This window comes from Lithobates pipiens, unplaced genomic scaffold (assembly GCF_037356315.1).
Source record: "Lithobates pipiens isolate NorthernLeopardFrog02 unplaced genomic scaffold, aLitPip1_a1.2 Scaffold_28, whole genome shotgun sequence".
NCBI classification, from domain to species: Eukaryota; Metazoa; Chordata; class Amphibia; order Anura; family Ranidae; genus Lithobates; species Lithobates pipiens.
Genome location: NW_027507789.1, coordinates 71,653,782 through 71,668,296, shown reverse-complemented (window position 1 = coordinate 71,668,296; position 14,515 = coordinate 71,653,782).

Sequence of the window (14,515 nt, the reverse complement as noted above, 5' to 3'; positions counted from 1 at the left end):
ATAATTTACATCGTAATTGCACAGATTCTTCCCAGGAAGAAGATGTTGTAAGTGGACCATTTCTTGAGTAGGGAGATAATGTGGGAGAAAAGTGTAGGATAGTTATCTTTGTAAGAGATTTAAGGAGGGTGTGACTTAGATACCCAAGTATCTAAACGATTTGGAGTACCATGTGAAAGGAAAGTTTTGTTGAAGAAGGGATTGTGTTTTTGGGGGAACATTGATAGGAAGGGCTGAACATTTATTTATGTTGATACCTAAACCTGAAAGATTGTGAAAGGATATTAATGGATTAGATATAAAAAAAAGGGCATCATCAGCGTATAGACTTAGTTTACATTCATTGTGGCCTACATTGTAACCTTTTATGCTATTATTTTTCCTCAATGCTACAGCTAGGGGTTCTATTGCTAGAGCAAACAATAGAGGGCATAAGGGACATCCCTCTCTTGTTCCTCTGCTTAGGGGGAAGAATTCTGAGTTGTTAACTGGGATTTTAATTCTAGTTTGTGGGGAGTGATATAGGGCATTGAAGCCATGTAGGAAGTCATCTGGTATTCCATATTTAGGGAGAAGATCGAGGTAAGGCTAATTAACACTATCAAACGCCTTGTGGATGTCAAGGCTTAGGAGACAGAGTGGTCGCGAGTGAAGATTCGCATCTTGGATGACATTTGTGACAAGTCTAATGTCTACAATTTGATGGCCAGGGATGAAGCCAGTTTGATCCGTATGGATAAGCTTGGTAATTACCATTGCAGGTCTGTCTGCTAGCATTCTTCCAAAGATTTTAAGATCATTTTTTAAAACTGAAATGGGGCGAAAAATTTATGGTAAGGAATGGTCTTTGAATGGTTTTGGGATTAACCACTTGCCGACCAGCGCACGACGATGTACGTCGACAGAATGGCACGGGCAGGCAAATGGGCGTACATGTACGTCTCTTTAAATTTGCCGCCCTGCCATCGGGAGCGCGCCACCGGTGGCGCGCTCCCGTGCTGGACGGGACCCCCGTGAGTCCGGTCGCGGGACTCGTGGACTCGATCGCCGCGGGCATCCCCGCGATCGTCTCACGGAGCGGCCGAATGGAGAAGTGCCGTTGTAAACAACATTTCTCCATTCTGCCTAGCAACTAGTGACGCTGATCTCTGCTCCATGTGATTGGAGCAGAGATCAGTGTTCACTAAATGAAAGCCCAACCCCCCCACAGTTAGTAACACATCCCTAGGAACACTTAACCCCTACACTGCCACCCACTGGTTAACCCCTTCACTGCCAGTGTCATTTACACAGGAATCACTGCATTTATATAGCAGTGATTACTGTATAAATGACAATGTTCCCAAAAATGTGTCAAAAATGTCCGATGGGTCCCCCGCAATGTCGCAGTCACAATAAAAATCACTGGTCGCCGCCATTACTAGTAAAAAAAAAAAATAATAAAAAATTATTAATAAAAATGCTATAAAACTATCCCTATTTTGTAAACGCTATAACTTTTGCGCAAACCAATCAATAATCGCTTATTGCGATTTTTTTACCAAAAATATGTAGAAGAATACGCATCGGCCTAAACTGAGGGAAAAAAATGTTTTTTTATATATTTTTGAGGGATATTTATTATAACAAAAAGTATAAAATAATGTGTTTTTTTCAAAATTGTCGCTCTATTTTTGTTTATAGCGCAAAAAAAAAAAACCGCAGGGGTGATCAAATACCACCAAGAGAAAGCTCTATTTGTGGGGAAAAAAGGACGTCAATTTTGTTTGGGAGCCACGTCGCACGACCGCGCAATTGTCAGTTAATTCGACGCAGTGCTGAATCGCAAAAAGTGGTCTGGTCTTTGACCAGCAAAATGGTCCGGTCTGAAAGTGGTTAATGATAGATTAGCGAATAGCATTTCTTCAGGAAATTGGTTTTCTTGCAGGATATGATTAAATAATTTAGTAAGTTTGGGACCCAAAATGTGAGCAAATTTTTTATAACAAGATGTGGTAAAACCATCTGGTCTTGGAGCAGTATATTCAGTATCTCCAGGTCAGTACAGGGCAATTAATTTGTTCATTGGAAAGTTTAGGTAGCTGGAGGTTGTCAAGCCAGTTAGTAGATGGGGTTTGACTTTGAGGTTGAGCATCGGATAGAAGGTTTTTATAAAAGGATGTAAATATTTCTTGGGGGTGGGTAACTAGGTTACCCCTGTGATCCCGTAGTTTATATACATGGGGTGGTTTATGTTCATGGTTAAGTTTTTTTGCAAACATGGTTGAGGTGGAGTTTCCATAGAGCATACATTTAGCTTTAGAGAATCTAAGGGCTTTTCTGTGTTAGCAGATAGGATAGTGTCTAAAGCTTGATGTTTGCTTTGTATTTGTTGATTTAATTCATGGGAGGGTGAATAGTTAAATTTTTTGTATAGTTGGTCAAGATCTCTGGTAAGGCATTTGATTTCAGTAGAGTCTATCTTTGTTCTTGGCTGCCACTATATTTATCAAATGGCCTCTAAGGACAGCTTTATGAGCTGACCAAAGTGAGGTAGGAAGAATCCCCTCTGTAGAGTTTTCTTTACAATAGTTCTCTATGTGAGTGGGTATATTATGGATATTTATAGAGTCAGTTAGCAGAGAGTCATTTAATCGGCAATTAAATAGGGTTGGGGTCAGACCTATTTGGGATGTTTAAAAGGAAACCATATTGTGATCTGACCATGGGCAAGTATGGATATGTGCTTCTTACAAATTAGCAAGTAGTACAGGTGTGCAATATATATAATCTAACCTGGTGTGGCAGTTGTGAGGGTGAGAGTAGTGGGCGTAGGTTTTGATGCCAATGTTGTGGGCTCTCCAAGCATCTATTAGTTGGAGTCTACTAAGGGTACGGTTCATGGATTTAGAAAATGTCTAGGAGGAGGGGACTATTTTGCTTCTATCAAGAGCAGTATGGGCAGGCACCTCCAAGTGTTGAGATTTATTAGGGGCATAAACTGATGCAATTGTTAATAATCGATTATTAATTGAACCTTTTATGATAATGAAATTACTGTCATCATCTTTATAGACATTTTGTATGTCAAGGATAACAGAATTGCGAAAAAATATGGCTACACCTCGGGATTTGTTATCAAATGTGGTAAAGGATGATTGATTGTAGGATTTATCAAAGAATTTGGGATAGTTTGTAATAGAAAAATAGGTCTCTTGCAGGAGTAGTATATCAGCTCCTAATCTTTTATAATGTTGGAAGACTTTTTTGCGTTTGTGCGGGGAATTAAAATCCTGTACGTTATGTGAGAAGATCTTAAGACCCCCTTAGTAAGTAATAAAAATATATATTCTAGGTATAGTAAACACATCAACATTTTCCTGAGATATACCATATATATTGTATATGAAAGACCATTGATATCTGAGTAGTTTGGTTTCTATAATGTGATAACAAATAATTGCATGTTGAATAACAGTATAGTACAATCTACTAAAACATACCACAAAAATTGAGCAGCAGAGAGGATAAAGTGATAAAGTAATGCTTCCATAAATTGAGTTGCAAGTAATGAGAGCCATAAGGGCTAAGAAAAAAATATGAAAAATTCAAAACATAAAGAAATATGGGGTCATAACGCAAAATGCCATTTGACCTTGCACAAAAAAAACTTGGAGGATATAATCGTCCTGAACCCACCAATGTGGACTGACGTTGCATTCCCAAAAGAGGGTGCAGCAGCCAGCCACAGCAGTAGGTTGGGGGGTCAAACCAACGACGGCGGATATGTCAAGCCTGTAGAAATATTAAATTTTAGTATGCATAACAATAGAAAAATTATCCAAAAAATTGCAACAATTGTAAATAAGATATTTTTCATCTCAGCATATGAGTACTTATTTTACCACCCTCCCCATCCCCCTCCCAAAAAAGGGGGGGAGGGGGTTGAAGACCCAAAACTGGGACAAGATCTCACCCGCGGGGGGATGCATTGAGAATAAATCCAAAAAAGGGGTAAAAGATTGGTATATGGGGGGGGGGGGGCTGGGTAGGATCTTTAGTGTACGTCAGCCCAAAATCATGGTGGTTATTATGCTAGCAGGGTAGTGTCCAATAATATTTGTTGATATGGGCTCAAAGAAATTCCAAAAGAAAAAAATTATTTTGTGTTTTGTAAACTGGAACAAAAGAAGGAAACTGTCAACATGGTCATATAGCGATATGTAATTGATTGAAGGGGAAAATATCCATAGAAAGTCCATTCTGGATGAAGAAATTTAATCTTGAGATGATTGACGCCATCTTCTCTGGTCCCTTTGGTTACGGCGTGAAGCAGGAGTTGACCAGATAGGTGAGGATCTTGGGGTTGAAGGAGGATGGACTTGGGGTTCAGGATCTAGTAGGCCTAATTTCACAAGAAGTTCTTTTCCTTCAATAATGTTACATAACAGTATCACACACACAGTATATATCACTGACAATTTGAATGGGAAGCCCCGGCGATATTTTATTCTTGCTGTTTGTAAAATGGTAGTGACCTTGTTCATTCTGCGTCTTCTGTCCAGTGTAGCTGGAGAGATGTCTGGGTAAATTTGTATTCTGAGACCTTCAAATTCAATATTTGGTGTGTTTCTGGAGGCACGCATTATGTCCTCTTTGGTAAGGAAATCCTTCATGCCCATTATAATATCACGTGGAGGTTTGTCTGGTGCTGGTTTGGAACGTAAAGCCCTATGCATCTATCACAGCAAAGGCAGACAGTGGTTTGTCTGGTAGCAGGCTGTTTTGAGATGGCAGGAGTAAGATCACTGATCGATTCTGGAATACCACCCACTCTTATATTGTTACGACGATTTCTATTGTTCAAATCTTCCATTTGAGCCTGCATAAATGCAAAGCTGTAAGCAAGAGTTTCATAATCTCTCCTGAGATCATTGTGGGCAAGAGAAAGTTTATGATGCTTTGTTTCCAGAATGTCAGTGCGGCTGCCTATGTTTGCAATCTCTTGAGACAATGCATTAGTGGATTTGTGGAGTTCTAGTTGGATTTTATCAGATAGTTTCTCATATATAGCAGATAAACTTTTGTCCAAGTCAGTAGGGACAGACAGGGCCGGACTGGCCTACCGGCATACAGGGACATTTCCCGGTAGGCTGTCTGCCCTGGGGCCGCTTTGAGGTAAGCAGTGGCTGTGGGCGGCTGCAGTGCTCCCCTCCCTCCTCCTGTCACACACAGCAGGCACGGAGTTCAGTGTGAAAAGTTCTGCCACGCTGTGACAAAAGTCCCGCGCTCCTCCTAGAGCAGCTCGTGTCATAGACACAGTGTCTATCACATGAGCTGGTCTAGGAGGAGGGCGGGACTTTTGTCACAGGCAGCGCTGCCGAACATTTCACATTGAACTCCATGACACCGCGGGAGATGGATGCCTGCTGTGTGTAATCCAGCAGGGCACTGACTGTAGTGAGGCTGCAATGATGAGCACAGTAAGGCTGCAATGGATATGGTGATGTTGAAGTTATGGGCACGGTAAGGCTACAATATGCATGGTAAGGCTGCAATTGTGGGCACAGTGAGGCTGTGTTAATGGGCAGTGAGGCTGCTGCAATGGGCACCGTGAGGCTGCAGTGATTGGCACAGTGAGGCTGCATTGATGGGCAGTGAGGCTGCATTGATGGGTTGATGGGTACAGTGAGGCTGCATTGATGGGTACAGCGAGGCTGTATGGATGAGTATTGTGAGGCTGCATGGACTGGCTGCATTAAATAAATAAGTGCAGCGCTAAGGTTGCAAAAAGCAAATTTGCATAAATAAATAATATGAATGTGACTTAAACATAAATATATCAAATAAACAGAGACTCATACATGGTGAAATGTGAATCAAACCAAGAAAAAGTGAAATTTCTGAAAAAAATGCAAGTATGGGGAAAAATGTGCTAGTATGGTGACTATACCATTAATAAGGTGAGGGATAAAAATTAGGGTGTTAATATTGAACAGAAACACATCAAATAAATAAGGATTGACACATAATGAATGTGAGTCCAAACTCAGAAAAAAATTGAGTAATTCCTAAAAAAATGTGCTAGTATAATAATGTTCTAGTATAATAACTGCACAATAAGCAAAGTCCAAAAAAAACTAAAATAGTGAATTATAAAGTCCAAAAAAGTCCAATAATATGTACAGTCCCTAGAAAAGAAACATAAGGAAACAATGCTGGTATGGTGAAAAAATGTGCTAGTATGATGACTAGATAGAAATCAAGGTGTTATTATTGAATAGAAACACATCAAATAAACAAGAATTACCACATAATGAACGTGAGTCCAAATTCAGAAACAATTTGAGTTTCTGAAAAATGTGCTAGTATAATGTGCTAGTATAATAACTGCACAATAAACAAAGTCCAAAAAGCAAAAATGGTGAATTATACAGTCTAAAGAAATCCAAATAGATGTGCAGTCCTGTTTGATATATGAGAGAATCCAATCACCGGTATGAACTGTGAAGGGAAAAACAGAAATATCACCACAGTATACAGGGGAGGCTTATCAGATCTTATTGACTTGGTGGGGCTTACACCACCCAAGTCTGCAGAGCTTATTAGGTTGAACACATCTGTTGGAAACAACTGGTCCTTGATCTGCATCAATCAATCGACCTTGGACTGTCACTGAATAGCAACTTGAAGGCTCCAATCACCGTGAGGAGGGTGAAAGGTAAATGCCAGGAGGGATATATCATGCAATGAAAAGATGGGCTAACATACCGTATAAAAAAGGCAATTTATTAAAAATAGAATAAAACACTCACATTTGGAAGAGTAGAAGAAAGCATGTATATAACAAAGAGCGATGCAAACAGGAGGTCCACCCAACGCATTTAGACTCCACAGTCGTCATCTGTTGCTTTTTGCAACCTTAGTGCTGCACTTATTTATTCACAGATTTTGCTTTTTGTCTACAAGCTGTGCTGGCTGCTAGGTTGCAGTATTCCTTTAATTTTATAGAGAGGCTGCATTGATGGGCACAGTGAGGGTGCATTGATGGGCACAGTGAGGCTGCATTGAAGGACACAGTGTGGCTGCATTGATCTCCTGTACCATGCCCGCAGCCTCCAACATCTCCTGTACCATGCCTGCAGCCTCTGACATTTCCTGTACCATGTCTGCAGCCTCTGACATCTTGACATCTTCTGTACCATGCCCACAACCTCTGGCATCTCCTGTACCATGCCTGCAGCCTCTGACATCTTAACATCTCCTGTACCATGCCAACAGCCTCTGCCATCTTGACATCTTCTGTACCATGCCCATAGCCTCTGACATCTCCTGTACCATGATTGCAGCCTCTGACATCTTGACATCTTCTGTACCATGCCCACAACCTCTGGCATATTCTGTACCATGCCCGCAGCCTCTGACATCTTGACATCTCCTGTACCATGCTCGCAGCCTCCAACATCTCCTGTTCCCCCCTCTGCCTCCAGGCAGCTGCCGTCTGGGTTAAGCCTCTCCCAATGCGAAGTCCCAGTATCAAGCTGCTAAAGGCACCAGAGTAGCTTGGGAGCTCCTTCTGTGGGTCTCGATGGAGCTGTGCAGTTTTTCCTCTTTAGGAAAAGCCAGAGCCCAGGGAAAGGCGGACGTTCTTCAGGGAAGCATAGCTGGGATGCCGCTCCCACTCAGGAGAGAGATCCAAGGAAGACGTGTTAGCTGCTCTTTCCAAGACCCAGCACCCCAACAAGAGTCCTGTAGGACCTATGTCGCAGTGCCCAGTGCTTATGCCCAGAAGGCTGGTGAGTTAAGCCTGGTTGAAGTTTGCAGATGACAGGTAATACCGAATGTCTTTATTACTTATAAGGTGGCACAAAACTTCTGTTTTTAACTCACTGTAATTATTCTAGCTAGTCAGCCCTCTTGTTGTGGGTCTAGCCACTAGCAGAACAACCGGCCACATGGATCACTCATCCACTCAATTCTCTTGATGAGGTGGGGCAGCCTGCAAAGGTTTTAGCTCTTAGATTTTAGCTCCCCTGCACCAGAGGAAGATCTGGATCTACTTGGTGTCAACTGTTCTTTGGAGAACTGTGTAGCTAGGCAGTCATAGCATCTCTGAAATCCATGCCTACAGTGGGACCGACTGTTGTCTAATAGAGTGGCGGCTGGGAAGGGGCTGCCACTCAACAGTGGTCCTTGCCTTGTTGACGGGTACTTTGGGTTTCTGCTCCCAGGATGTTGTTGGGGAGGAAATCCTTAGGGCTGATATCTTCAGGTCCTGGCCAAGATGTATCAGAAAATTTCAAAGGGGGAAGCAGCAATAGTCTCAACCTGGTGCCTGGCCAAATCAATGCTATACTCAGTTTTGGCTAGGGCTACCCTATGAGATCCGGGGCTGTGTTTGGCTTTTTATAATCCAAATTGGAATAGTCACTTTATAGTGCAAGATCTCGGTTTGATATGAAACCAGAGACAGCCATGTTGGAAGTGACAGGAGGGGGTCCGTTCTTCTCCCATAATAACAGAAAGCAGGAAAAATAAAAATAAATAAAGAGAGAAATGTGTTTTTCCTGCTAGGTTCCGCTTCTCCAGGGGCAACCTGTCATAAGGTCCATAAATGAAAATCTTTGGGTGTACCGCAGGTACCCACAAAACCCCTTTTCCGGGCGCATGCCCAGACTTTTAAGGTAAGTCCCAGAGGACACACTTCACGTGTTACTGGACAGTGTATTGTGCAAATCCTTGGAGGATAGGCACTCATGGTCCACTGCAACCACAGCGGTTAAAATACTTAGACACTTCAGATTCAGGGAGGAGCTGTCCTGGTCCCATCTCACAGGAGAGATTGTAGGTTTCCTACCTACCCCTCTTTGTAGGTCGCAGGGGTTGGAGATGAGCATTCGCTAGATCATCAGGATTCTTATCCTTACATCCCAAACATTTTTCTTTTCTTTTTATTCCAAAGTAAGTAATTTGGCGATCAGTTGGACACATCTCCACTTTATCAGCCTATGAATATCTCTAATGCCCCGTACACACGAGAGGACTTATGTCCGACAGACTTCCAAAGGAGTTCCGCCGGAGTTCCGACGGAGTTCTGACAGACTTTTCGGCCGAACGGACTTGGCCACACACGATCACACTAAACTCCGACGGATTCGAACGTGATGACGTACGACCCGACTCGAATAAGGAAGTTCATAGCCAGTAGCCAATAGCTGCCCTAGCGTCGGTTTTAGTCCGTCGGAGTAGCATACACACGAGCGGAGTTTTCGAAGGGGACCGGGTCCGGCGGAGTTCCGTCGGGAAAATTTGAAGCATGCTTCATTTCTAAAGTCCGTCAGACTTTTGCGAAGCTAAAGTCCGTTGCAGCCCACACACGATCGGATAGTCTGACGGACTCGGTCTGACGGACTTTGGATGTTGAAAAGTCCGCTCGTGTGTACGGGGCATAAGAATGTTCACAGAGGCTTCAGTGCCATGTCAGTTCCTCTAGGAGAACAGGGTCTCTCGGTTCACCACTACCTGGGCATCATTCCTTTCTACAAAAAAAAGCCAACGTTGGTTTTTCAACAATTAAAGTGCCTGTGGGGGCTCTACTGGTTCCTGTTTTGCTTCCATCTGAAAAGGACGGTGACAGTCAGGAGGAGAATTCTGAGGTCAGATGCCTGTACTTCCTGGACAACTTCTAGGTGTCTCAGCCTCCTGGCCGTAATGTTTTCATTCATACCAATGATTCCTTGGGTGCATGGGCACCTGTGCCAGTTTCAACTTCAACAGAGGAAACAGGATCCAGCGGTCCACGGTGATGGAAAGACCTTGAGGATGTCACGAACCATTGGACTAGAGCAATTATATCGTCAAGACAGCCTGGAAGGCGCACGGCAAGGGTCTGTCGGTCAAGGCAAGAAATTGCTAGCCAAGGAGGGTAGTCTCGAAAGTGCTGTAAGTCAGGCAGCCTTTTTTAGCACTTTGACCTTTCTACACAGAATCAAGGGTGACCAGTCATCATGCGGTAAGTAACAGGACAGCAATTGCATATTTTTCAGCTCCAGGGAGGATCTTGCGGCAATATGCTATTGAGAGAGGTAGAACCCAGGATGTCTGGGTAGGAAGATCACCAGCAAATTCCAGAAGCAATTTACCTCCTAGGGGACTGGAATACATGGACATACTGTCCATCATGCAAGCTTGCCAGAGCGTGAAGGGGAGGCTTGTTCACAGGTGGCCTACCACAGACAGGCTTCTTTGCGGCAAATGCCAATTTAAGAAGAGGTCTGACTCGGTTTCTGCACCCCAAAGCAGAGAGAACAGAAGCTGAGTTTCTCTATGAAACTGAAATCAAGCCTACAGTATGGTTTTTCCCCAATCTTCTCTTGTAACGAAAATTCCTCTTAAAGCTGTCAAGAATGAGCATGGTAGGGGCGCATGCGCGGCGCTGAACGTGATGGCGGCTTGAAGAGATAGCTCCGTCTCGCCCGGAACTCTATCAGCGCCCTGGAGGGCTTAAAATCAGTTTGGCACTTCACAACCTACACCCTCCAGGTCCCCTAATCACGGTGCATGCCGTCAAAGAAGAAGAAAACCCGCAGCGGGAGCCAACATACCTTAACTCACTATCTCCTGCGCACGAGGGATAGCGACGTGATGGCCCAAGATGGCGCGGAGCGGTGCGGTATCACCTCCTCCCCGCTCGCCTCACCACAAGTCTCCGCGGGCTCTCCTTTGCTCCGGCCCCAGGTAGGAGATAATAACTCTCTCTCAAAGGCGGATCTGGACGCCAGCCTGGAAGCTATGTACGACAGGCTGGCGTCCAAGTTTCAAACGGAGCTGCACAAGTCCTCGCAAGCCTTATCACAGGAGATTGCGGCCCTGGGTTCCAGGACGGACAGGCTGGAAAGCAAGCACGACGAACTTGCGCTCGCACATAATGATCTCAGCAGGGAACATGAAACCCTCGTTTCAACCGTTCTGACTATGCAGTCGCAAATTGAGGAGCTCGATAATAGAAATAGGCGCAATAACCTACGTCTCAGAGGGATCCCGGAATCGGAGACAGACCTGATACCCACGGTTATCCGCCTCTTTAAATCTCTCCTACCGGATCACGAATCGTCCTCCTTTACGTGCGATCGGATTCACCGAGCTCTCCGTCCGAAGCCTCCTGCAGACAAACCCCCACGGGACATTGTCTTATGCATGAAAGACTTTCTAGTTAAAGAGGACATATTGCGTGCAGCAAGAAACAAACAGCGCATCCTTTTGGATGATGCTCTTATTCAAATTTTCCCGGATATTTCCCCAGCCACTTTGGAGAGAAGGAGGAACCTCAAGGATGTTACTTCTGCCCTGCAATCAGCCCGGATTCGCTACAGATGGGGGTTCCCCTTCAAGTTAGTGGTGCCTCACAATGGCAGCACCTACTCTGTCACTACGCTCCAGGAGGGCCAAGAACTCCTTGTCAAGCTGGGTCTCTTAAATGCAGCGGATCTTCACAGACCACCCTCCACCCCCAGACCAGCGCCTATTTGGCAAACTCCTCCCTCGCGGAGAGACAGAAGAAGGATTCGTTATGGAATCGGGGACCACAACGCTGACAGCCCACGTTAGTCAGAGCCATTTCTTTTTGGGTTCCCCCCCTGTTTTCTAACCCTGGCTACCCGCCTCTCACTTGAACTTTATGGCCACCATGACGGTATGCTCCCTAAACTACACATTGTTCCGGAAGGGCCTCTTTGTTGGTCTGCCACGGGTTTGAGCTGCTGCCTGCTTCCCCCACCCAGCAAAATTCCTGTTTTTTCCTTTTTTGTGGAATTCTTGGTGTTTTTACGCTTGTTCTGAGCTGGGTTCGAGACCCCGTAGTCTCGGTGTTCTTTATTTCTCCCGTTTTTGGGGTTATCAGGTAATTGGACAGTTCACCTTTTTTCTTTTTTTCCCTTTTACTAGTTACCTGACCCTACTCCTTTTGGAACAGGCTAGGCCTGGGTACGTTCAATTTTCTGGATATGTTCCAGTTCCTTGACTCTTTTTGGCTTGTTTTTGTTTTTGATTTTTGTTTTTATTTTTCTCTCTTTTTTTTCTATTACCCTCTACTAGCGATGGTGGTTGCTTCTCTAATAATACAGACTGAATATGTTGTTTTTTTTCTATATTTTGTTTCACTGAGGGGAGGTGGTTTTCGGATGTTATCGGACGCGGTGGATGGCAGTGCCCCTGGTAATCTTATTTGGGCTTTTCACCCCACCCCCTTGTATCTGTTATTTTACTCCAATACTGGGGTTCTCTTAGCTAACCTCATCTTAGATCTTATCAATGGTAATTACATGCATATCTCATAATGTTCAGGGGTTTAACTCCCCTAATAAAAGGAGGAAGGCCTTTGACTTTTATAAGACGTTGGATGCCAAGGTTCTCCTCCTCCAAGAAACCCACTTTGCACGTAAATCTCACCCTAAATTTTTTCATAGGAATTATCCCCAAGCATTTTACACCCTTCATTCCTCCAAGTCCAGGGGGGCTGCCATCTTCTTGCACTCTTCCTTTCCTATGGACATTAAACGTGTGTATAAAGACGCAGAGAGTAGATATGTGATCATCCACGGGGTAGTATGTAATAGAGAATTGACTATTGCTAGTGTCTATGCTCCGAATGATGCACCAGCTACCTTCTTTAAGCAATTTTTTGATAAACTCTCCTCATTCCAATCTTCTCATTTAATCATAGGTGGGGACTTCAATCTGGTTGCGAATCCCACCCTGGATCGCTCTACTCACACACCTCTATCTAAGGCCTTCCCCAAATCCCTAAATTGTAATCTAGTAGAATTTCAACTCTCTGATACCTGGCGAGCACATAATGTGGGTATTAAAGAATTCACATTTTACTCTCGGCCCCATAATAGCTCAGCGAGGTTGGATTATATCTTCACCTCACCCATTATACTGGCCAATTCAACCAAAGCGGTCATTCACCCCTGTGTTTGGTCTGACCATCACCTCACCTCCTTTTCCACCACATTTATCAAATTGGCCCCTACGCCACATTCCTGGAGGCTTAATGAAGCCCTGCTGTCTGATCCCTCTTTTATACCCCTTATCGAAGAGGCCATTGAAGACTATTTTAACTTTAATGCTCAACCTGATATTTTACCCTCAGTGTTATGGGTGGCTCATAAAGCAGTCCTCAGAGGGAAGATTATTGAGGTTTCAACTATACGCAATAGGATGACCAATGGTAGAATTCTGACTCTCACGCGAGAACTGGACCAACTTTACAGGAATACGGCCGCCTTACATTTAGAATTCACTAGACGAGAAATAGATAGCAAGAGGCTAGAGTTGGACTCCTTGTTGTCCAACAAGGTGGAGAAGTCTTTTAGATGGGCAAGGGCTAAACACATCCTCTTAGACAATTCGGCATCCTCACCATTCGCACGAAAACTTAACCGCCTTTCCCGCCCTCCTCATATCTATAAGTTAAACAACAGAGAGGGACAACTTACATCCCACCCGAAAGAGGTCTTAGACATCTTTAGAAATTTCTATTCATCCCTGTTAGCCCCTAACACAGACATTGAGGCCCAGGCAGTGGATTCCTGGTTGGACACGATACCCCTTCCCACTCTATCTCAGTCACAGTCTGAACAACTTAATTCACCTGTTTCCACAACTGAAGTTTTGAACGTCATTAAATCCCTTAAATTGGGCTCAGCCCCTGGTCCAGATGGGTTTGCGGCAGTCTATTACAAGAAATTTGCATCCCATTTAGCACCTAGACTTGCATGCCTGTTCAATTGGGTGATGCGTGGCGGCAGTTTCCCAGAAGAGATGTTGCTGGCAAACATGTCTTTGATACCTAAACCCGACAAAAATCATTCCCTCCCACAAAATTACAGGCCCATATCCGTTATGAATAATGACCTCAAAATTTTCAGTAGGATCCTTGCAGACAGGTTGGCTAAATTTATTCCCTGTCTTATCTCCCCATTCCAATCCGGCTTCATTCCCCACAGACTGATAACCGACAACATCCGTTTGGCCTCGGATATTATCCAAGATGCCAACTCTAACTCCCGTAGCTTACTTTTACTTAGTCTGGACATCCAAAAGGCCTTTGATAGTGTTGCCTGGCCCTACCTTACTTCAGTTTTGCAAAAAATGGGTTTTGGGGGAGAATTTTTGCATTCCTTCCACACCCTCTATAAGAATCCCATGACCAGAATCAAAATCCCTGGCTGCTGCTCTGATTTCTTCAATGTAGGTAGGGGCACGAGACAGGGTTGCCCCCTTTCCCCATTAATTTTTGCCCTTGCCCTTGAGCCCCTAGCCATAGATATTCTGAATAACCCCGATATTTCTGGTTATAACAAAGGCCCCCTGTCATATAAGTTTTGTATGTATGCGGATGATGTCCTCATGTTCCTAACGAACCCTCTGCTCTCCCTTCCCAATTTATTTGCCTCCCTTTCAAAATTTGCGGAGATATCGGGGTTGACCATCAATATGTCTAAATCATCTGCCCTTCCTATAGGTATCCCCC